Below are 22287 nucleotides of genomic sequence, written 5' to 3' on the forward strand. Positions count from 1 at the left end.
TCTTTTATTAGTCATCCATTTTACACACATCGTGTATACATGTCAATCCCAATCTCCCAATTCATCACAGCACCGCCCCTCCCGCCACTGCTTTCCTCCCTTGGTGTCTACACGTTTGTTCTCTACTTCTGTGTCTCAATTTCTGCTCTGCAAACTGGTACATCTGTACCATTTTCTAGGTTCCACATATATGCATTAATATATGATATTTGTTTTTCTCTTTCTGACTTACTTCACTCTGTATGACAGTATCTAGATGCATCCACGTCTCAACAAATGACCCAATTTCATTCCCTTTTATGGCTGAGTAATATTCCATTGTATATATGTACCACTTCTTCTTTATCCATTTGTCTGTTGATGGGCATTTAGGTTGCTTCCATGACCTGGCTATTGTAAATAGTGCTGCAATGAACATTGGGGTGCATGTATCTTTTTGAATTGTGGTTTTCTCTGGGTATATGCCCAGTAGTGGGATTGCTGGGTCATATGGTAATTCTATTTTTAGTTTTTTAAGGAACTTCCATACTGTTCTCCCTAGTGGCTGTATCAATTTACATTCCCACCAACAGTGCAAGAGGGTTCCCTTTTCTCCACACCCTCTCCAGCATTTGTTGTTTGTAGATTTTCTGATGATGCCCATTCTAACTGGTGTGAGGTGATACCTCATTGTACTTTTGCTTTGCATTTCTCTAATAATTAGTGATGTTGAGCAGCTTTTCATGTGCTTCTTGTCCATCTGTATGTCTTCTATGGAGAAATGTCTATTTAGGTCGTCTGCCCATTTTTGGATTGGGTTGTTTGTTTTTTTAATATTGAGCTTCATGTGATGTTTATACATTTTGGAGATTAACCCTTTGTCTGTTGATTTGTTTACAAATATTTTCTCCCATTCTGAGGGTTTTGTCTTGTTTATGGTTTCCTTTGCTATGCAAAAGCTTTTAAGTTTCATTAGGCCCCATTTGTTTATTTTTGTTTTTATTTCCATTACTCTAGGAGGTGGATCAAAAAAGATCTTGCTGTGATTTATGTCAAACAGTGTTCTTCCTATGTTTTCCTCTAAGAGTTTTATAGTGTCCGGTCTTACATTTAGGTCTCTAATCCATTTGGAGTTTATTTTTGTGTATGGTGTTAGGGAGTGTTCTAATTTCATTCTCTTACATGTGGCTGTCCAATTTTCCCAGCACCACTTATTGAAGAGACTGTCTTTTCTCCGTTGTATATCCTTGCCTCCTTTGTCATAGATTAGTTGACCATAGGTGTGTGGGTTTATCTCTGGGCTTTCTATCCTGTTCCATTGATCTATGTTTCTGTTTTTGTGCCAGTACCATATTCTCTTGATGACTGTAGCTTTGTAGTATAGTTTGAAGTCCGGGAGCCTGATTCCTCCAGCTCCGTTTTTCTTGCTCAAGATTGCTTTGGCTATTTGGGGTCTTTTGTATTTCCATACAAATGTGAAAATTTTGTTCTAGCTCTGTGAAAAATGTCATTGGTAGTTTGATAGGGATTGCATTGAATCTGTAGATTGTTTTGGGTAGTATAGTCATTTTCACAATATGGATTCTTCCAATTCAAAACATGGTATATCTCTCCATCTGTTGGTATCATCTTTAATTTCTTTCATCAGTGTCTTATAGTTTTCTGCATACAGATCTTTTGTCTCTCTAGGTAGGTTTATTCTTAGGTATTTTATTCTTTTTGTTGCAATGGTAAATGGGAATGTTTCCTTAATTTCTCTTTCAGATTTTTCATCATTAGTGTATAGGAATGCAAGAGATTTCTCTGCATTAATTTTGTATCCTGCAACTCTACCAAATTCATTGATTAGCTCTAGTAGTTTTCTGCTGGCATCTTTAGGATTCTCTATGTATAGTATCATGTCATCTGCAAACAGTGACAGTTTTACTTCTTCTTTTCCAATTTGTATTCCTTTCATTTCTTTTTCTTCTCTGACTGCCATGGCTGGGACTTCCAAAACTATGTTGAATAACAGTGGTGAGAGTGGACATCCTTGTCTTGTTCCTGATCTTAGAGGAAATGCTTTCAGTTTTTCAACATTGAGAATGATGTTTGCTGTGGGTTTGTCATATATGGCCTTTATTATGTTGCAGTAGGTTCCCTCTATGCCCACATTCTCGACAGTTTTAATCTTAAGTAGGTGTTGAATTTTGTCAAAAGCTTTTTCTGCATCTATCGAGATGATCATATGGTTTTTCTTCTTCAATTTGTTAATATGGCGTATCACATTGATTGATGTTTGTATATTGAAGAATCCTTGCATCTCTGGGATAAATTGCACTTGATCGTGGTGTACGATCCTTTTAATGTGTTGTTGGATTCTGTTTGCTAGTATTTTGTTGAGGATTTTTGCATCTATATTCATCAGTGATATTGGTCTGTAATTTTCTTTTTTTGTAGTATCTTGTCTGGTTTTGGTATCAGGGTGATGGTGGCCTCATGGAATGAGTTTGGGGGTTTTCCTTCCTCTGCAATTTTTTGGAAGAGTTTGAGAAGGATGGGTGTTATCTCTTCTCTATATGTTGATAGAATTCACCTGTGAAGCCATCTGGTCCTGGACTTTTGTTTGTTGGAAGATTTTTAATCACAGTTTCAATTTCATTACTTGTGATTGGTCTGTTCATATTTTCTATTTCTTCATGTTTCAGTGTTGGAAGGTTATACCTTTCTAAGAATTTGTCCATTTCTTCTAGGTTGTCCATTTTATTGGCATAGAGTTGCTTGTAGTAGTCTCTTAGGATGCTTTGTATTTCTGCGGTGTCTGTTGTAACTTCTCCTTTTTCATTTCTAATTTTATTGATTTGAGTCCTCTCCCTCTTTTTCTTGATGAGTCTGGCTAATCAATTTTGTTTATCTTCTCAAAGAACCAGCTTTTAGTTTTATTGATTTTTGCTATTGTTTTCTTTGTTTCAATTTCATTTATTTCTGCTCTGATCTTTATGATTTCTTTCTTTCTGCTAACTTTGGGTTTTGTTTGTTCTTCTTTCTCTAGTTCCTTTAGGTGTAAGGTTAGATTGTTTATTTGAGATTTTTCTTGTTTCTTGAGGTAGGGTTGTATAGCTATAAATTTCCCCCTTAGAACTGCTTTTGCTGCATCCCATAGGTTTTGGATCATCGTGTTTTCATTGTCATTTGTCTCTAGGTATTTTTTGATTTCCTCTTTGATTTCTTCAGTGATCTCTTGGTTATTTAGTAACCTATTGTTTAGCCTCCATGTGTTTGTGTTTTTTACATTTTTTTCCCTGTAATTGATTTATAATCTCATAGCATTGTGGTCAGGAAAGATGCTTGGTATGATTTCAATTTTCTTAAATTTACTGAGGCTTGATTTGTGACCCAAGATGTGATCTATCCTGGAGAATGGTCCATGCGCACTTGAGAAGAAAGTGTAATCTGCTGTTTTTGGATGGAATGTCCTATAAATATCTATTAAATCTATTTGGTCTATTGTGTCATTTAAAGCTTGTGTTTCTTTATTAATTTTCTGTTTGGATGATCTGTCCATTGGTGTAAGTGAGGTGTTAAAGTCCCCCACTATTATTGTGTTACTGTTGATTTCCTATTTTAGAGCTGTTAGCAACTGCCTTATGTATTGAGGTGCTCCTATGTTGGGTGCATAAATATTTATAATTGTTATATCTCCTTCTTGGATTGATCCCTTAATCATTATCTAGTGTCCTTCCTTGTCTCTTGTTGAAAATTTATTTGCATTCTTTAACCTCTATGTAGCAATGGTTTCAAAAGCCAATGGCCAATGGTATTCAACCCTGCCTATATATTAGAAGGAGGAGGTGTGTGTGGGGTAGTTGTGGGGTGGTGGTGGGGAGCATGCGTGTGTGTGCTGTGCAGGGCTGAATAATACTGATACCAAGGCCTTGTTCCAGATCTGTTATATAAGAATTGCTGGCATTGGGGCCTGGGCATTTGTGTTTTAAAGTCTGGAGAAGGAGAGCAGGGACACCCAAGGTATTAGCATTTGGAGGAATTGCTGAGCATGATAGGAACCTCAACAACCTGCCTGCGCTCAGTCTTACAGTTTTCTGGAGGCATGAAAAATGTAACTCAAATGAGGTTGCAGACTTCAAATTCCTTGAAATGACAGGTAAATTCAGGCACATTGTAGAAAACAATATTGTTTGACAATCTGTAATTTACAGACACCTTTAGTAACTGCTTCTTGTAGCCAACCTCTAGACCAGTGGTTCTCAAACTTGAGTGTACATCAGAATCACCTGGATGGCTTGTTAAAACCCAAACTGCTGGGCCCCACCCCCAGAATTTCTGATTTAGTAAATCTACAGTAGATCCCTGGAATTTCCATTTCTCACAAGTTCCCAGGTGATGCTGATGCTGATGCTGATGTTACTGGTCTGGGAACTATGCTTGCTTTAAAGAATAGCTTAGGAGAGGCGTACTTTTCAATCATAGTTGATTGTCTGTTGGTTTAGTCACATCCATCTCTTAATAAAATAATTATTTTATTCTTAACAGTTATGGGTTATTAAAATGGCATAGATATATAAACATAGGGAACTGGGGGCTGTGGACCTGGGAGGCTTCAATGATCAGAAGGGGACAGTGCATCTTTTCCAAGGTCCATTTGTAAATCAGCTGTTCAGAGTGAAAGGTGTTTCATCCCCAAAGGAGCAGTGCCTTGAGTGGGTGCTGGGATGCTTAGTCAATCCATACAGCCTAATCAACTGGTGTGCTGGTTTTCAAATTATATGTATCAATTAATTGTAAGTGAGTTTTATTACTTTTGCTTCTTCACCTTTGCAGTGTAAATTTTAATTTTTATATAGATTGTTGGAGATTTAACTCTGAACTCAAGCAGATTTTTCCCAGTCTGTCCATAGCTTGTTATGGAAATATTTCTGGTCATAGATAAACTCAACTCCAAATGGAAAGTTGTCATTAATGTTTTAAGTTAGAAGCAATTACCTTTGAAATATGTTTGTAACAAAATATGTTTGGATGCTCCCTGCCACTGACTCTACTTTTCTTCTGAGGCCATTCAAGATGGCTGTTCTCTTGCTGCCTGTATATCCCCTGCTCTACCAGTCCCTGCCTCACTCCCATGACTATCCAGTCCTCCTAATTATAGGGCGTAATCAGTAATTGCCTACATGCCTGCCCCCACCCTAGTTGCTCGTTTCCCTGGTAACAGATGAGTCGACGTGACGTCAATTCCCTCTATAAATGGTAGCCTCTTTCTCTCCCAAGTAGTGAAGCGTGCTGTCGTGTCCTGCCTGCTGTCTGCTGAACACAGTGGGGTGTCACTCCAGGACCCTTTGTTTCAGATGTGTAAGATCCTCTGTACAATATACCGTTGCTGTGTCTGTAGCTGTCTCCGGGTTCTTTCTTAGGTCTTGAGGCTGGGCAACTACAAGGCCTGCAGGTCTGTGGAGGGTAGCCCAATAGAGGCTATGGGAAATGGCAATATTTGTTTAGCTTAAATTAGAAAACCTGACATTGATATTGAATACTTGAGAGTAGTTACCTGTAAACTTTTTTTTTTTTTGTAAGAAAGCGTTTGAATTATTATTTCAATATCTTTCAAACTTAAGTTTTCTAGTTCTTTTGCAACAGTGTTGGCTTTTTTAAATTTTTGAGTAATTTATCCATTTAACTTTGGTCAGCATCTTGATCAGAGTATAGTAGACTATTGTTGGAGGAGGTCTTGTGAGCTGGACCCTGGCAATTGGAGGCTCTTCACCCCTTCCCCTGTCTAGGAATATACATTCTGTCCACTGTTCCTAGAGTGGGACTCGGTTTCAAGGACAAAACCTTGAGAGAGTAAGGAGTGATTGAGACCACCTGAACTGAATATGGGGTTGAACCCAATTAAGACCTCTATATAAACTTAAGATTCTGGTGGGCTGGTGTGGAGATCTGCTCATGTTATGACCACCCAAGACAAGCCCTGTATGTAAGTTCTGTTGCTTATTATTGTAAAACTGCCACTTACCAATTTGGAGTGGTCTGCCTCTTTTTTTGTTCTCTCTTTGCCCTCTAGTTTCAGATTTTACCTGACAACTCCCACAAGTGTTCCCCAGCCACACCGTTTCCCTTAGCCTCTGTTGGGCTGAATTGTAATACTGAGAGCCTTTATAGTTCTTTCTTTATTTTTTCCACCACTACTTAATAGGACAGAAGGAACAAGACATATTTGGAGACTTTATGTACCAGTTTTAATTTTGGTTAAAAATGAAAAACATGCTTACTTGATATGTAATGTAGTTAAGGTTCTCCCAGAAATGGCTTTCTGAAGGACCTGGGAGCCATTCCTTTAAAATGTAATCAAGAAAGATAGCATCCCTATCTCCTCGTCTCTGTCAGAGGGTCAGAGCCTAACTTCATTAGGTCCATTGCTCCAAGATGTAAAACTACCTCTCATCATAAAGATATGAGAAGCTTATTTTCTTTTGGCTAAAGCAAATTAGCAAACACAGGTGGCCACCATAATTACCGGGTGAAGTTGGGATGAACTATGCAGGACACATGGTGCTGTCAAGTCATCTTACTTGAGGACTAGTTATTGTTCACCTTGAACATGTGGTTAATGGGCTGTATGTTCTTGGCTACATAAAAGGGGAAGATTTCTTTCTGTCTTCGCAATCCCTTAGCAGACTGACTGTGATGCACTTATATTCTGGCTTAATGTTCATTCAATAATAAACTCTATTTCTACTTTTGTGAAAAGTTTTCTGGGTTGGCAGAAGGTTTTGTCTTGGATTTATATTTCTCCAATATATTTTCTATATTTGCATGTGCTATATAACATAACCCTCTGAACTATGCATTTTTATGTCAATGTTTTGAAATAGCTTAAATTCAGAAAAACTGACTTACTGAAGTTCATATAACTTATAAATGAAGAATATAATTTGAACTTTTATTTTTTTTTAGCTCCACAGTCTTTTATTTCACTGTGCCACATTTCTCATAAACAGACATATCACTTATTTATATGTTATCATACTGCATTCAATAACATTGACTTGTTGTTGACATGAGAATTACCAAGGTTTACTTGCTAAATGTGCTCAATTGACTTAAGGGCCAGGTCAGATGGAAGACAGTTCTCTTCATTTATGCCTGGAGCAATAACTTTGTGGCAACCAAAATTACTGCATCTGGTAGTGAGGAGCATATTTATCTCCAAAAGCATGAATTCAAGTCCTTTATTTAAAGTACCTAGAGTGCAAAGCAACCATAAACAGTTGGAATACTACCTGTTAAACTAATACCGTATTTAAAATTTTTTTCTAACCTTCTTTATCAATGTAAACAAACCAAAACTTACTACCTGGTGTTTGTGGTTTCTTGGTTGTTGTTGTTTTTTTTTTTTTGCCTCAGGTTCTGCATTCAAATAATGATATCTTTGGAAGTACTCATGAATTTAAATAGCATTTCCTGACTAAAGAAATCCTTGTAAGAACTAAGCACTAATGTTTATTAAGATAAAACATTGTTATATGTAATTGATTTTAAATTATTCTAGTACCCACATTTTTAATATTTCTTTTCTATTTCTCCCGGACTTTTCTCTTTACACCTTTGAAAAAGAGTTTTAATTGTTTTGTATATTCTTAAGTTCATATGAATTCAAAATGTTGAAGTATGTTAGCTGCTTTTTTATTGAAGTATAGTTGATTTACAATATTATATTAGTTTCAGGTATACAACATAGTGATTCAATATTTTTACAGATTATACTCCGTTTACAGTTATTACAAAACAATGGCTATATTTCCCTGTGCTGCAACAAGGGTATATTATCTGCTTCTTGCAGTTTTCAAAAAGTCCTACAAGAGAGGTGAACTCTTGCTAGAGCTAGCCTTTCTGCAGATGGAAATGGTAAAGTCTTCATCTTATAAGGCACCTGCCTCAGGTGAGGTCTTTGCAAGTGAAGTCTGGCTCTCCATCAAGAAGGTGGGATCTGCTACAATTGGCCGAGGGGGTTCAAGTTTCTCAGGTTCTTTCATGCACATGAATCTTTCCCAGGTATCAGGGTCCCACTCTCTATTAGGGTCCTGGTTTTGATGCAGAAGTCCTGCTGAGGCTATCATTCATCTTGTAGGTGTCCTACCAGTACCTTTAAAGCCTGAACCTGATATTTTCCCCACACTTGGACCTGCAAAGGGTCTTAAATGTTGCTATGAGGCTTTCTGATTTTCACAGTATGGCTTGAATTGAGTTGAATAACCCAAACCTGTCTTTGCTTTAAAAAAAAAAAAACTCTAAAAACAGTTAACCGAAGGCAGCCAATTCTATAGACCTTATTATCATTGACCCCAAACCTTTCAAGTGCTATCCCTACCTCATAAGCCAGTGCTTCACTTTCACCTGTAACTTGTCCTAATCTGCAGAGGATTAGAGTGTTATAATTATGATGCTTCTGCAGCCAGTTCTGATCACCACTCCACCTATCGACAGCACTGGGGTCCTGATTGCCAGCTGACCTGTTGGTCACTGAGAACAACCAAGGATCCTAACCTGAGGACTCTCCCAAACTAAGGTTCTCCTGTCTAGGGCCATTCTCTAGACCAGCTATCTTAGCCTGGGTCCCCCCAAAAGCAGAACCTGAGACAAAGCCTGCCTTTCAGGTAGGTTAATTTAGAATGTGCTTCCAGAGACCCAGAGATGGGGCGGATGGGAAGAATAAATCAAGAAAGGAAGGAAAGTATATCCCAAGTAACATCTTTGGGCTGGTTACTGCTGTAGAAAACTGGGACTCAGTTCTGTTGGGGACCCTTGGAAAAATGGTGTGGATTTTTCCACATTCCATTCAAAACATGTGAGGTTAACATTTATCAAAAAGTCCCTCTGTTAGTTTTCTCTTGCTGCTGTAACAAATTAACACAAACTAGCAGCAACACTCATTTACTATCTCACTCTTTCATATGTCAGAAATCAAGGTGTTGGCAGGGCTGTAGTCTTTGGAGATGCTAGGAGAATCTGTCTCCCTGTTCATTCAGGTTTCTGGCAGAATTCAGTTCTTGCTTTTTATTATTTTCAGAGGATCCAAGTTTCCACAAATATCATTTTCCCACAACCTGAATAATTTCCTTTAGCATTTATCATAGTGCAATTATATTGGTAATAAGTCTTCTTAGTTTTCTTTTACCTGGAAATCTTTAGTTTGCCTTCATTCTTGAAGGAAAATATCCTGTATATCTAGGATAAAGATATCATAGAATCCTTGTTAGACCAAAAAAAAAAAAAAACCAAAAACAAAAAAAAACCCAGTTTTCAGCACTACAGAGAGATTTTCTCACTCTTCATGGTTTCTGATGAGAAATCAGCCATTAATTAGATCATTTGTCCCCTGTATATAACGTTTTTTCTTACTGCTTTCAAGAGTTGTTCCTTATCTTTGATTTTCACCATTTTGACTATGATGAGCCTAACAGGTTCTTCGTGTTTATTCTGCTTGATGTTTAATATCTTCTTTTTGAAAAGTACTATATTTCAATAAATTGGGAAATTTTCAACTGTTATATTTTTTCTGCCTCACTTTCTCCTCCTGGTATATCAATTACATGTATATTAGATTATTTGATACCATCTAAGCAGTTCTTGAGACTATTTTTTTTCTCAATCTTTTATCTCCGTGTCCTTTGCCTTGAACAATTTTCTATCTCTTTACTTCCATTCACCAAAAGTTTTACTTCATTGGTGATAATTATAAAAGCCATTTAGAATTTCTTATAGTTAGTTCCAACGTTTGTTCATCTCTGGGTCAGACTTGACTTTTTTTCCTTTTCTCCTTTGTATTTTCTTGGTTTTTCTCATGTTGGATAATTTTGGATTGCATTCAAGATATTATGAATGTTGGAAAGATTCTAGCTTCTGTTATCTGTGAAAAGGATCATTTCCTTTGCAGCAGGTACTTGGCTTGTCTGGATTTGAACTATAAGCTCTGCTGCATGGGTATCATATCTGGTCTCAATTGAGAGCTTTTGTCTTTAATTCAGGTGCTTTGAGTCTATTCTGCTTTGAGCATGTTCAGGTTCAGATGGAGATACTGACAGAAGAGTTTGGAGATCCCCTTTATGGTGTTTGCCACTTCAGAACTGCCACACTTCCTTCAGAGTTTGACATTGCCTAGCTTCACTTTTCTGGTTCCCCAGACCAGAGAGAGTGAGACTTTCTCCATGTGAGACCCTCTCGCCACTGTGTGTTCCATGTGCATGTATTTAGTCCTAGGTTAAGGCCACAAAAAGATGGAAACATACTCATGGAGCATGCCATCTTCCCCATTCCAAGTGAGTGTGCACTTTCCACCAGACTCTGTTATCTTCATTCTCCAGTACCTTCAGATATTTGCTTTTTGTATTATGTCTAAGTATTATAGTTGTTTTCTGCAGAGGGGTCCATCTGGTAGCCTTAGTGTCCTACTTGAAAGTGAAATTTCCAGTGAAATCTGGTCTTGGGCTATTAGAGACACAGTGGTCATCGTTTGTTCCCTTTTTACTTCCCTCTCAGAAAGAGACAATATTCTCAGGAGTATGGGCTCTCTGCACACTGGTGATCCCCCTATGCAAAGAAGACATGGACACCACATGCTAGTGGGTTCACTCTTGAAATTTAGGCTCAAATTCTACAAGTACAAAAATATTCTAGTTGGTATTCAGCTGCCTTAGTAGTAAAACCATAGTCCTCATTCATTCATTTATTCATTTCCCTTATTTAACAAATACTGAGTGTCTACTATGTGCCTGGCACAATGCTGTTATTTTGAGTTATGACAGTGAACAGTATATACATGGTCTCTGCTATTACAGTTAATGTTCTATCAGGAAAGACATTATAATTAATGAGATATAAGATATAATAGGGAGAATACACGTTGTTATAGAAGCCCACCTAAAGGACTTATAATTTAGCCAAGTTGTCTAGTGATGGTTCTATGCTGAGGTGATAAAGTTGATAGTTGAAAGGCAACTTGGAATTATCCAAGTGAAGAAGAAGAAGAAAGGAAAAACTAGCACATACAGAGAGATCATTTGCAAAGGCCCTCAGGAAAGTAAAAATATAGAAGACTTAAATACATAAAAAGAAAATGAGAGTGGTATAGCATAGAGTATGGGGAAAAGGGTGGTGAGATATGTGGGGTTAAAAGAACTGGGAAGTATGGGGCAGGTCATGATGTGTCATGTAATATATGTGTGCTGAGTGTCTTCCAATATGTCCCTCACTCTCTGCACTGGAGGTCAACATGTATGGATTATATCAGTGGTTCCTGCGCCTGTAGTTTCTGCCAATGAGGGCCCCAGACAGTAGACTGGAAGGCAGGAGGAGAGTGAAATCAGGGTATTTATTTCCCTACTGTCCTTCCTATGAAATAGCTTTGAAGTAGTTGTGTTCCATAGCTTGAAGTCCCTCCTAATCTCAAGGAGGCTTCCTCCACCTGATTGTTTTCCCTCTTTTCTGCCTAGGGATAACAATAATCCCAGACTCCTAAATGCTCTGCAAAGTCAGGGAAGCAGAACTGCTATGGATATTATGAAATAAACGATTTATTATAAGAATAAGACCTTCCACAATGGTGGGAGAAGCTGGGGAAATAATGGTCCATGGGGAGAGTTAGAGGATTAGAGAGAAGTCATAAATCAGCCCTTCTGAAGCACTGGTACAGGTGTGCAAATCAAAACTTGTCAGGCAATCTGGGATGCTAGTCATTTTCAGCTCTTGGACTGGGGTGATGATGGAGCCCTGGGGGAAAACTCTGCATTTAACAGGGATCCTGGGGTTGCAGTTGAGAAGGACAGCTGGAACTGGGGCAAGGACCAGCTGGGACCCATCTGGACCTCTGTATCTGTCCTTTACCACTGTAAAATGCTTGCCATCGGATTGTAATGGCCTCTGCCTCACTTCTGTCTTCCAGATCTCAAAATAAACTTCTTTTCTGGTCAACTCACATCCATAACCATACAGTGAAGGAGATTCTGAAAAATGTGGTTCTAGCTTAGCCCTATTGACACGGTGCAATCCCACCACACTATTCCTTATGGTTTCCTTATGTTACACCCTATAGTACCTAAATAAGTCATTACTTATAAGATCCACCTGAAATGATACTAATTTGAATGTGTCATGTCTTTCCCATTGGGACCCTGGATGATACACCATTAAAGTGTGCTTGGATTTATCCTCAGGAAAATTGAAAACTATTGGATATTGAGCAGGGCAATAATGGAACAGAGTTGTATGTTGAGAGATTATTTTAGATGGAGCATATAAAGAATGAAACAGAGGACTGAGGTTGTGTTGGCTATGAATGGAATTGAAAAAATTCAGAGGCACAGAGATCAAGACCACTTAGGAATCTCTTGTGATTATCCATATGAATGGCCATGGTGATGAAGGAAACTGGGCAGATTTAAAAGACAGTGATATCAGGTAGAATGAGTGGATTTGATGAGTTTTGATGCTCTAACACCCAGTATTACATACTTCATTTAAATTTAAACATCTTTCTTTACTGGATAACAGCAAGTAGATGGCTTTTAGCTTTGTTCCCTAGCTCATGTGGAATGGAGACAGAAGGAGTTTTTATGTTATATTTAGATACTGCCTGACACTGAGCTCTTTTCCTGGACTAGAAGGAAGTATTATAAAACAATTCTACGGAAGAAAAGGCAAGAAACCTCTCTAGGTATTGAATTAGAACATTTACTGAGAAAAATGTTGCTGCATTTAGAAAAAGAAAATCATTTATTTCAAAACTTAGATATGAAGGCTAGTATGTTCACTAGGAAGTGTTTGTTTCTCCTTTGTGAGTTGCCATTCACGTGGCACACAAAGCAATCTCCCAGAGAAGAGGGGACATGCAATAAGCACCAGATTCTTAAAACCTTAGCTATGAGATATTATCCCCCTACTTTGAAGGGTTTTTTCTTGTTGACATTTAATGATTCTGAAGGTTTACTGGTTACTTTGTCATTCTAGAATTCAATCAAGTTGAGTTAAAATATTTAAATATGTCAGAAACATATATCAATGAACACTGCTAAGGGGTAGAGAGAGGGTGGAAGGTCTTTCCATTTTGGAAGAATTCAGATGCCCTGGAGTATTAAAAGTCATTATTATAAAAACTCTGGAATTCTGTCCAGCTGATCTTTGTGATGCTGATATAAGCTAAAGGATTACTGAAAAATAGAGATGTCTCTAAAGCAATAGGTCTTTGTAACTTAGAATGGGACCTCTGATGCCTCAGAAATGAACTAAGAAAGAAATAAAGACATTGGAATCTTCATTTGAGTTATTTGTTGAGCATGGTGCTACCCATGGGGTGCATTAGCATTCATAAAAGATGTTTCCCCCTGACATGCTTGCGTAAGGAAGACATTGCTTACTATGATTATATTTTTCACTGGTTTCTCTCAGACATTGTTTTCATCTCCAGAACATTTTGTTTGTCCCCAAATGACTTCTAAAATATGTGGATTTTCAAAATTTGGGAAAACTCAAGAAATTTTAAAGCCAATACTTTATAGGAAGGGCATAGGACAATAAGGAATATAAGTTTTAGGAAGTGTAAGAGAAGATTGAGAAGCTATGGTGAGCCACTTGGTACAGAAATATACTGAAACATTGAAATCCTATCTCTAAAATGACCTTGGGATTATAAATTTAGAGTATACATTTCTAAATAGGGGACAGCTCATTATGCTGAGCTAGAATAAGAGACTGATGCCAGCTGTGAGGTAATTGGTTGAGATCACTGTCAACATTGTTTTGCCCAGGCAGTACTTTTCAGGTCCATGTGATTTAATAAAAATATCAACAAAATATCAGGACCACATTGGATACAGTGGGAATGAAAATGGATTGGTGAGAGGGTTGAATGTCTCTTTCTCCCCCTTTGCCATGCACGTATCAGGCCTGGAAGCCTGTGTTTGATGACCCATTTTGATAGGCAGTGATGGCAGTAGTTTGAATGATGACTAACACCATGACACTCAGCAACACTTTAAGTCCCCTCTATTTCACAGATGGGAATGTATTCACTTGTTCCTGGCTCTCACTTGAATGGCTATTTCATATTCGTAGACAGGTATGACACCCCTATTATGTTTAGATGCCAGTAGCAACTCACTATTTTAAACTAGTTGACAGAAAATATTTGCAAATTCTAAAATGTGTCTTGTCTTTCAGTTGCATTAAGTAGATGAACATTGTTGCCTTAGACATGGGAATTTTCTAACACATGCATGAATTTTCAAAATTATACTAGTATCCTGGAGTTCTACTACATGCTTGACAACATGTTACATCTATTCTTAGAAAGTGAAATTATCCCTTTAAAAACAAACAAAAAAATTGTCCCAGTGTGAAGACAGTAAATTAATAGATATTCAGGGGCCAGAAGTGCACCAGAAGGCAGATGCATGGGGTTGAGAACATGTTTTACGTACAGCTTTGATAAATCAGCAACTGAAAAGCCTACAAATTAGAAGTCCTGTGGGGACTGAAAACACTATCTGACATACTATTAAAGCTAATTTGTTTATGTTAAGGAAATAAAGAATAATTATAGACAAAGCTAACAGGAACTACCATCACAGGCTTAATTAAATGCTTCCAGTGACATTTTGCAAATTATTTGTCAATTGGTGCTGTGCTGATGGAAGTGGCTGGTGTGGTCAGTTGACCATTTCATTGTTGTTCTTTACTGTTCTTGCAGTTATGTTAACACACAATCCTAGAGAAAAACTTGCTTGTTCTGAGGGAGAAGACCATGTATTCCCTTCGTTATTAACTCTTTTCCCTAAATAATCATACAGACATCATATTCCTCCTTGTCATCTTTTCGGGTTGGGAAATGTGCTTCAACATAGTGGTTAGGTTGTTGATCAACTGTGTTCACTTGGTCCCCTTGCTCATGATTCTAATATCAAATAAACTCTTGATTAAATTGCTTCTGATTTTAATGATCAGAAGCACTTACTTCAAGTTGTATCAACTAATTAAGTGCTCTCATTGCCTCTGGTTTACTCATGGCTTCTATTGGTAACTGCTTCTGTGTACTATCCTATCTTAGTATATAAGCATTTTGGGATATGCCAGCAGCCACCAACTTAATTATCTCTAAAGATTGTATGTTCAAAAATCTCCAACACAGAGATGTTATTGGGTTAGTTAGACATTTTTGACCCTGTTGGGCAAATCTGTCATGCCAGATCACTTCAGATGCTACTGGCCATAAAGATATTGGCTGCCTATGGGAGAGGCGTAGATCTCTGTTTTACTCTTCTGTGGCTAGGATGGTTGAGTCACATAGTCAGTCTACCTTTTAAGGAGCTCCGAAAATGCACATAGAGCATAAAAGACTCCTTCTTAATACCCACAGAAATGTAAAATCTTGCATCATAAAGAACAGCTTCCATGATTGTTTGCCATGTTTTAGATCCTGAACTGAGTACATCATACATCTTGAGACATACCAGTCTCATAACAGGAAAAAGTATTATTATAAACAAGGAAGTTTAGCCTGAGGAAAGTTAAATAATATACCCAATGGTATAATATCAGTAAGTGATACAGCCAGTACTTGAACTACATTCTAGGTAATTTATAATCCTAATTTCCTTGCCTACCACACTATGCTGTATCTGAGGTTATGGGAAAGTAGAGAGCTAAGAGGAGTTGTCTATGCTTTTGCTACCAAGTTGCTAGACATATCACTCAAAGTCCTTTAATATGTAAGTTCTCACATTTGGAAGAGTTTGCTGTGGTCAGGCAATGATACTATTCTTCTTTAAAAGAGAATCTATATAAAGATTGAATGAGAGTTTTATATAAAGCCTCTAATACAGTTCTTGGCACAAAATAGGCCCTCAGTGCATTATTATCTTTGGGGTCGTCAGTCTACTACTTCCAGGTAAAATTCCATGATGCGTAGATAAACTCCTTTACAAAGGCATAGCACAGATGCAGCCATACCCATTGAAATCCTCCTGTTTTCAGTGGATTAGTTTTATTTTATCATTGATCGTTTCTCTTCCTCCCCTCTTTTCTAGGCTGGACCTTTAGGTATATGTAGCTGAGTAGTGTTCCTTTCCCAATAATAATATATCACTGGGGTAATGGAGGAGGAATTCTGTAGAGTGTTTGTTGGCATGGAAGGACTTCTATCCTTAAATATGTCCTCAAATAGGAAAGGTAAAACAGGCTGATTGTGTGATGGGGAAATTAAATTAAACCATTAACTCTTCATTCGTCCAACCAGTATTAATACTTGCCATGTGCTAGATGCTGCGAGCATGTTATTACAGTAACGTGTAATCTGTTACCTGAATGTGAAATCTTTTTGATTCTGATGCAGAGTCTTCAGCTTAGTGTAAAACTAAGCCAACTTATTGGTTAATTATTATTTCTAGCTCATCATTTTTATACAGGGTCCCAACACAGGGACTCATCACCCGTGATTCACAAATTGAAAATTCTACCACATATAGTATATTGTGGGTGATTTATAGTATCTCTTCCCATCAGCCACAAGAAAAATTGTAAGCAATAAAGATGCTCATATAAGAAACAAAACATATATAATAAAAAAAATTAAGAGCCATATACAGCAAGTGCTATCTTTGTTATTTTCACATTTTGAGGACTATAGATAATTCATATAAATGGGCATGTTTTTATTCTAATTATTTATGCTTCCAGTTCCAATGGGTTAGTCTTTTTAAAAAGGGATATAATTAAGGCCTGAGGAACTAGGCAACATATTTATCCAAGCATTACAGGGCTTTAGAATATGTGAAGAACCAACACAATTGAACTTCGAGATATTACTGCCTTGCTACTTTAAAAATGAGCTATTTTTAAAAATATACCCAGGGAAGCACTTTTTTAAAAGCAATTCTGCTGCTTATCTGTAAAACGTACATTTTAGGTTTGATATCAAGGTTTGAGCTAGTTGTTTCTACTTATTAAAATGGAAAACTGACTCAAATCTTGGTTTGCATCAAATAATTCAATATGTTGCATGTAACTAGGACTGAGATTTACATCAGTGAGAACATGTTCGAAAGGGTGAATTTTGATTAGGTCCCAAGAGGAAAAGCACTTCAGGATCTGTTTGTGTGTATGTGTGTGTTTACACTTACACTTACATTTGCATTTGTATTAAAATTCATAGGCTCCTATGTTCTTGTTTGTTAAAATGCAACGGATTCCATAATCATGGGAGCTCTATTTTTATACAGGAATTAGAAACCAATAGTATAGATACAGCAACATGTTATATTGAAGCAGTCACTTTACTTTTGGAGTTCTGGACAAGGTGAATGCACCAAAGGAGAAATAAAGTATCATTACCCCAACCACACACAATACTCTGTGTTCCTTGGTTCCCATAGAAGATAATCAGAAAGGGCAGAGGAACTCTCTAAATAATGGAAACCATTTCTTCCATATCAATTGGAAAGCCTTATTGTATTTGTGCCCGGCAGGTGTGCTCATCAATGAAAAGAGACAGTTTTTTGATTAAAGCAATCACCTCTGAATTGATACTTTAGTGAAATAACTGTTATCCAGAAGATACTGCATTGAGAAATGTGCTCTGAACTTATGAAATTTATAGTTTAGCTGAGAAGATGAGATAAGTAGGGTTGACATTAGTATACATAGTATATGCTAATTAGTGAACACATAGCTTTGACCAGTAGGTCCTAAATATCATCAGAAACATCAGGAAATGTTTTCACTCTCTTCCTTCCTTCCCGCCCTTCCTCCCTTCTCTATGGAGACATCAGTTTTCTCCAAAGAAGAACATTCTAGTTTCCTGGCTGGCCACCAGTGTCCCTGGAACTGGCTGGTGGTGGATGGGGAGAGGGGAGTTGGGGAGGCCTCATCCTTCATTATGAAGACTTTCATATATTCCTTTTCTTGTCAGTTAGGGGCCTTTTCCCTGAACTTGCCTATGCCTGGTGTCACTAAATCTGGAGCCTCTGTAGTTCAATCCTCCAGATCTACATCTGATCATTTCCTTCAGGAGTTGGGGAAGAATAGTTGCTTCTTGCTTGGGAGTGGGTGAGAGGCTCTCAAGTCTAACTAGACTTTCAAATAATATCTGATACCAGCTCTTTGTGTCGTCTTTGCCTATATGCCTGTTGATTCCAAATCCTGGAATCAATCTAAATGCCTGTTGATTCCAAATCCTGAGCTTCTCTGGGATTCTATAGGATGAATCAGATTGCTTCTTGTATACAACTGTAGACAGCACAATTACACCTAAGTCAATTGTATTCTTTTATTGTCCATCTTGCAAAATTTTGGTGACCTCTCTTGTCTGTTATCTACTCTCTAGTTCATTTTCCTTTTGGATTTATACTTTTAGTTCCTTTAATGTAATTTTAGTGAAATTTCTGAAGTAAGCCTAGATAATAGTTTACATATAATTTACTGTGTTTAACAGAATATCTCATAGTTTTCATTGGACTTCTATGGAAGTATCTACTTGGCTTCTAGAGAATTAGACTTGGATTACAGTATCTAAATTCTATATAGTTGTGTTTCCTGTCTTGTGATACATATTTTCACTTGTCTTGAGTTAAATATTTAGAGGATGGCTTCTTAAATATCCCCAAGTCACTCCCAGGTAGGTTCCTTCCAGTTGGCTGTTGATGAGACTTACATTCCCATCCTCCACTGTCTTGAATGTCATTCTTACACCTGAATAGGCCAGTTCCAACCATCCTTGATGTCAAATGGCAGAGAGGAGGCTTTGTGTGTTGCTCATACTCTTAGTTCAATTAAAGTCATGAAATGGCTTAGAAACTTATTCCTTAGCCAGTTAGGGTCAGCAGATGCCCCAGTTTTACAAGGCATCAGTAGAACTAGAAAGGAGAAAGTAGTTCCTATGGTAGCAACCCACTTTGTGGAGATGTAGGTAATGCAGAGAGAAGAATGGAAACAAAGTTAGGTTCTTTCAATTTCTGGAATTGTGGCCCCACAATTGACTTCTGTAAGTTGTTTTCTGCTTTGTTGCATATTCATACATCCCTTTCTCTTTCTAAGCAAGCATTCTCTAAAATTATTTAGGGTCTGTTTTATATATATATGTATATATGTATGTTATGAATGTGTGTGTGTATAAATATTGGCATGTGAATTAACCCAAAGCACACACTAAGGTCTTTAATATACCCTTTCCTACTTTCCTATTGGTCTTACTGGGCTTCTTGGTTGTAAAGAGATCCTGTCTATATTTTACATCTTTTCTTCCAAAGACAGACATTAACCCAAGCTTGTATTTGTTAGTACAAGCTCGAGCTGACATTGAGGTTCACAATTCAAGATAATTATTGGGCTATTGGAAGGTGGGGATCAGTGGTTTTAGTGTTAGTGACATGAACAAACTCCAACTAAAGTGAAAAATATTCTGGGAGGTTAGTTATTATGAGGGACAGGAGTATGTAGGGGGTGAGTAAGAATATTCTTACCACAAAGAGGCATAGTCCAAGTGCTGCTTGAGTTCAAGGACTGTGTCTAATTTATCCTTGTATCCCTCAAAACCTCGAACATAATAGATGCTCAATAAATAATTGTTAAATAAGTGAAAGAATAAAAATATTAGTGAGGTAGTTCCTGCCTGTCGGAGCCTCTTCCTGAGCCTAGCCTTACAGGAACTCAGACAAGGCTCAGACAATGACAGCTTTGGGTTTTGTCCCAGCATATGGCACAGAATGATAAAGTAGAGTTTTCTGGTGGTATTCTCTGAATTCTAGGCCTTGGTGGTGATCCATAAGGATGGTTTTTGCTGTGCTGTCAGTAATTTTTTTCCCCCTACCTGCATAGCTACACTCCTATAATTTCCTCAAATGAGACACTTTCTCATTGTCTGCATTAAATTCTCTGTTTGGCCAACATTCATGTATACTTTAAAACTGCTAGGCATCCCAAATGATAGATGAATTAAGATAGAATTAAAATATGCTTTAGTAAGTTCATATATTTTAATCATTTCAGCTTGTTTTTCTGGTCGTTTACTAATGTGGTTTGATTGTTCTTGTATCCTGGGGCTGTTTTAATGAAGAGCAATTTTTAGAAACTCAAGAAAATAAACAAACGGATAAATTGTCTTTGCATAGCTCTGCATCAGATTAAATGTTTGTCACTGGAAGTTCAGTTCTTGCAAGAAGTAAATGAAATGCTCTGACCTCTGCTCATAAAAATCAAGAATGAATATTGTCTCTTCACTGAGTCCCGTGGCTCTCTGGGAGGTGAGAGTGTGGGCGGCAGCAGCAGTTTTTATTGCGAGCATCCTCAATTCTCTCCCCACCCGCAATTAGCAGGTTGCCTGTTCAGAAGGTGCTGTCAACCCATTAGTGCACGTCAGCTCTGAGTTGGGATGTATCTGTGAAACAAGAAGTTATGACATTTTGCTTTCGTCTCAGATCTTTTTTTTTTAAATTGTTGTTTAGAGGAAAACGTTCATGATTATTTTTATACTAATAGAATCATAATTCCATTTGGTATATGATTCAGAATCTCTAGATCTTATTTCCCCCTCCATTCTCTTATACATAAAATAAGGTTGGTAGTATTATCCATTCAGAGTCAAATAGGAATATCAAAAATCCAGCAGTTACCCATTTCCTGTCACTTTTCTATCTAGAACAATTAAGGTAGGGGATGTGTCTCTTTACAACTACCTGAGCAAATTTTAATTAGCAGAGCTAAATTAGATGAGTGAGGATGAACTGGAAAGAAAAGGTTGCCTGGGAAAATTCCTTAAGGTTCCAAAACTTGAGAAGTAATCTCCTAGAAGCAGTTTGTGGGTCTATCTAGCACACAAACTTATTTACTTGGTATTATTGCTCCCCCTGTGGCCCTCAAGTTGAATGTCACATTCTCAGCCTTTCACAATGTTCTTTCTCCATTTGAAGTTTGACTTAGTCACTCTGTGACATTCTAACACTGTAGAACAAAACTTTCTAATGTCTCTATAGTAGTTAACCAAGAAATGAAATGAAGGTTTAGCCAAAACAGAAGAACGTGTACTCATACAGACAGATGGACTATATATATATATTTGTGTAGAAACCAGTTAGGGCTAGTGAGAATTTCAGAGTCTGTTTCAAATTCTTGAAAGCTTTTTTTCAAAGGGCTATAATGACTTTCATTGCAGCTTTTGTTGCCTTCCCTCATTTTGAATTGTGCATTTCCGGCAGGTCTAATTCCTACATGCATTCCTGTAGTTACATTTAATAATCAAAGGGTAACTTTCATTGTAGATGTGTGGCTCCCATCTCCTTTGAAATTACCTAAACTTCTAGATACAGATGAATTCCTAAAATAATTCATGGACTTCTAAAAGCATGTGTTTGGTATGTTAACTGCTAATGGAAAGTACTGAAACACTGGCTAGAGCAGAGGACTTGCCCTGCTGTCACTGACATCAGGATAGAAGACAAAGGATATTGTAGCTTAGTCTTCATTTCAGCAACTTGATTGTAGCCCCAAGGAAACGTCCTCATTATTAGTGTCTTCTACAAGGTGTAAAGAGACAAGGGAATGCTAAGATTCTCCTTTTAAATGTTGAATAATAGCTATCATTTTTTCACCATGACTTTGTGAAAAATTCGAATTTTTTAATCTCTGAAGCATGGAGTGCCCTCTGTTTGTTTTCTTACTAGGTTTCCCTTGTCCCATTACTTGGAGTGGAAGTGTATATTTTACCAGCCATTAGCAGTGCTTCTGAGCAAGAGCTTTAGAAATAAAGGTTGGCAAAAGTTAGTGATTAGAACTAGAATCTCTGACCTTACAGCATGCATCCGTTTCAATATAGGGTTAAAAAAAAGGGAGTTGTCAGGTGACTATGCACCTCTTTCTTTGTTCCTCTGGTTTCTGGAATAGAGAGACTTTTTAGAGAAGATAAAATAGCTTAGATTTCTTTCACCATTTTCTTCCATGTCCACGTAAGGAGAATGAGAGGAAAATATGATAGTACAAGTATTTTCAGAGAGGATTCTTTCTCTTATAATTTTACCATTTTTAAATGTTTATGCCTAGTCTATAGGGCACATATGTTGCACATTTTATCCCTATGGTGTAGCATTGTGTGCCACACATTCTTGGTAAGTATTTGCTGAATGATGAAGAAAATTATAATGATGATCACAGAGATTCTATCTGTAAAGACCAACCCACGTTAAGAATCCTATTCTCATCTTTAGATTTTCTTCCTCTGAAACATTTTGACTAAAACAAAATATACTTAATCTTCTGCAAATATATCTTGTTCTTTCC

The sequence above is a fragment of the Balaenoptera acutorostrata genome, chromosome 2 (genome assembly GCF_949987535.1).
Source record: "Balaenoptera acutorostrata chromosome 2, mBalAcu1.1, whole genome shotgun sequence".
In the NCBI taxonomy this organism is placed as follows: Eukaryota; Metazoa; Chordata; class Mammalia; order Artiodactyla; family Balaenopteridae; genus Balaenoptera; species Balaenoptera acutorostrata.